The following is a 3,492-nucleotide window of genomic DNA, read 5'->3' as shown; positions in this document are numbered from 1 at the left end:
CTTTCCCTGTCGTCATGCATGCTGTCCATCAACGCATGCAAGAGAACCATGAGAGAGAAAGAGGGAGAATTTAGAGAGAGATTAGAGAGAGAGAGAGAGAGAGGGGGGAGTTAATAATTGGAGTCCAGTTTCTCTTATTTCATCCTTGCATGTGTGCAACATTGTGAAACAGTGTTGTGTTGCCATTGTATTGGAACCTTCAAGGGAATTGACAAGTGTGTGCATGCGCTATCCGAGAGAGGAACAAAGCCAATAACCTAACGATGAGTCCTATTAGGTCTTAAGCCGGTATGTGGATTGGTTTCATCGGCAAAAAATATTATATGTGATTGTTCGCACTACAAACAATGACTTACAGTGAAGCCAGGCGCCTCGCATAAATACTTAGGTTGATGTGGCCTCCCGTGAGATGGTGTCGTCGGTCGATGTGATCTCCCGTGAGATGGTGTCCAAATTCTCTCCATCGATTCAGTTGAGCAAAAGACAACTTAAATGAGCAAAAGACTGTAAGTTTGAATTGACACCATTTTTTTTTTTGAATAATCTAAACAAATTTGATAAATTTGGTAAGTATATTATGGCTGACATTTGCATATTTATGATCTTTTATAAGTTTATGAAGATGAAGAATCATGTGGCAACACAATTGAGATATGTATGTATCGAACAATAATTCCTCTTAACTATGATTTTCTTATTTCTCAGCCAACTGAAAGGGGATGAGACTTGCCATGTTAATTTTGAGATGAATATTGTGCTACATGATGTTGTATTAAGCAAAATGATTGTATTCTTTTTTTTCTGCATTGAAAAAAGCAAATAAAATATGACCTCGGGATTAGTTTTAAAGAGAGAAAAAAAAATGTAAATCGCTTAGCTTGCATATTAAGTAAATTATTGTCATGGGAAAATTACATGCATATACTACATAATTCTCATGCATTAAACATCAAACATTCAAAATATGACATTTACTTTTCGTACACCATATGTAGTAATGAAATCCTTTGCATGAAAATGTTTATTTCAATTCTAAGAAGTTAGAGACTATGATATTATTTATGTGATGTAAAAATTTCAAAAATCATGTATGTAAATATGAAAATTTAGAGGTTATAGATGTAAATCTACAAGAGTTGTATGGTATATATGTAAGTGCCCCTTTAAGATAAAATATATCACATAAGCATAATTTTTTTAATGAATATATATATATATATATATAATTGAAGCGTAAGAATAAAGAACGTCAAGTACAACAAGAAGGTTTTGATCAGTGAAATTCAAGGAGTACGTACGCTATGAGAATAATAAAGTTGGAGTGAATTATTTTTTCAATTTAACTTAATTATTAAAAATATTAAAAAAAACAAAAGCAAAAAGCTGCAAAGAATGGAAATAGCAATTAAAACAGAGTCCTCCAAACTTTCATCGTGTTGTCACCATCTCCTTCTTGCTTTTCCGCGCAAAAACCTCCTCTTATTTCTCATGCCTCCAAAGTTAACTACATGGAATGCTAGCTCTGATATATCAATTAGAAGGTTAAACAGCCTTAAAATTTGCTCGGCCTAATCAATCAAACAAACCCAATATCATTCTATTCTGATGCCATTAAAATATTTAAATATCGAAAAAAATACAAATGATTAACAAATCAATGTGGACTAATGATTGAGTGTTTTAATAATTGGTCAATTTTATAGGAACACTCCTCAGATGTCCGCACGCAATAATCGCTCTTCAAAAACTAAAAATAAGCTCTCATTCACTTGAAGGGGTGAGAAGAAAAAAAAGGTGAGTTGAGTGCAACAATTTAATCATTAAAGTCCTAACCATTCTGCGTTCACTAGAAATTGCAGCTGATCATCATAATTTTTTATTGAGTACCAATGGTTGTCCATATACATAACAAGTCTTCATCGACCACCAATTATCATCGACTACCACCAACTGCTAGCTTGACCACCAATAATTATAGCAACTAACTATGCCTTTTTAACAACCAACAATCACTATTGTCCACTACTATATTATAGCCACTAATTATAATTCTTATAATCCAATTATGATTATGTTATGATTATGGCAACAAATCTATTATTATAAATATTTAATCATCATCTCTCTTAAATCCAAACTTCAATTATCCAAATAAAGTGCTGACAATTACATGTAACCTTCCTTACCAGAGTAACTTCTCCCAAACATTTGTTATTTCTTATGGTAAAAAGTACTTCTAAAGCCTACAAATTATTTATCATATGTTTATTTAATTAAAATAATATTTTAATTCTAACAGTTAATTTTTTAATTATTCTGTAATTAAAAGTGTTTTATTTAGAGAATTTTGATATTATTATTATTATTATTATTATGCTTGTAGTATACTACATACATACTCATAGTTACCCAGCATTCATTACCGCATGCTCCCCTTACTACTATTCATCATCTGTAGCAAATTCTCCAGAGTCGTCGTTTTCTCTCTCCCTTTTTTTTTCCGCATACTTTCTTATCCTGCGGTCTACTGCCACCTGACAAGCCTGACGTACGGTGCAGAGCGTCGCATCAGTCGATCCCGACGGGCTCACATGACCACACTCATACGCTCATCAGTTCATCTCCTGCAGTCCCCGAACACCGAACATATTTCGCTTTCCACTTGTCTTCTCCCTCGCCGACCACGACAGCTTTCCGCCCATGCGTGGGTGCCCACTCTGCCGACGGGCCCACCACCGACTTCGTCCTCAGTCCCCCTTGCCCTGCCAGCTTCCCATCAGGCTGACGACCTCCCAATCAATTCAGTTACCCCGCTTTACTCAATACATTCCACATGAATTTTTTTTTATTTATATTTATAATATTTTGTTATTATAAATATATGTATGAAAAAAAATGAAAATACATATTTTATTTTTTAAAAAAATATAATAATATAAGAGTTAGTGCATGGAATTTTAGGTATTAGATATTATAAATAAAAATTTAAAAATGTAAAGGTGGTTTAAATTATTAGTATTAATTTGGATTGAGTTTCGCCATACTCACAAGTACCAAGATCGGCTCGGTCTTTGGCAGACGTGCCCTTCCCTTATCTCATAGGGCTTATGAGTCCATGCTACAGTGATGTGGAATTAATGAATATATTAACATAAATTATATTTAAAATATAAAAAGATTAAAAATTTGAATTTCACGGCAAGAACAATATGTATTTAATATTTATTAATACAGTATTCTATTTTTTAAATCATAATAAAATAATATTAGTATTATTTTTAAAAAATAAATCCAAACTTTAAATCGTATTTTTGGTACAATTTATTTTCCAAATTTAATAAACTTATAATTAAACTGAACTTTTTAAAAAATTATCCAATAATGGAAAAAGAGGCTCAATCTTAGTCGGTTTAGTGCCAAAACAAGTGATTAAAATTGAAATAAACATATCTAGGCATAAGTCTAATGATCAAATAATCAGCATAATTAATA

This window comes from Phalaenopsis equestris, unplaced genomic scaffold, assembly GCF_001263595.1.
Source record: "Phalaenopsis equestris unplaced genomic scaffold, ASM126359v1 Scaffold000134, whole genome shotgun sequence".
In the NCBI taxonomy this organism is placed as follows: domain Eukaryota; kingdom Viridiplantae; phylum Streptophyta; class Magnoliopsida; order Asparagales; family Orchidaceae; genus Phalaenopsis; species Phalaenopsis equestris.
The sequence above is the reverse complement of the archived record's forward strand: the minus strand, read 5'-3'. Positions refer to the sequence as shown.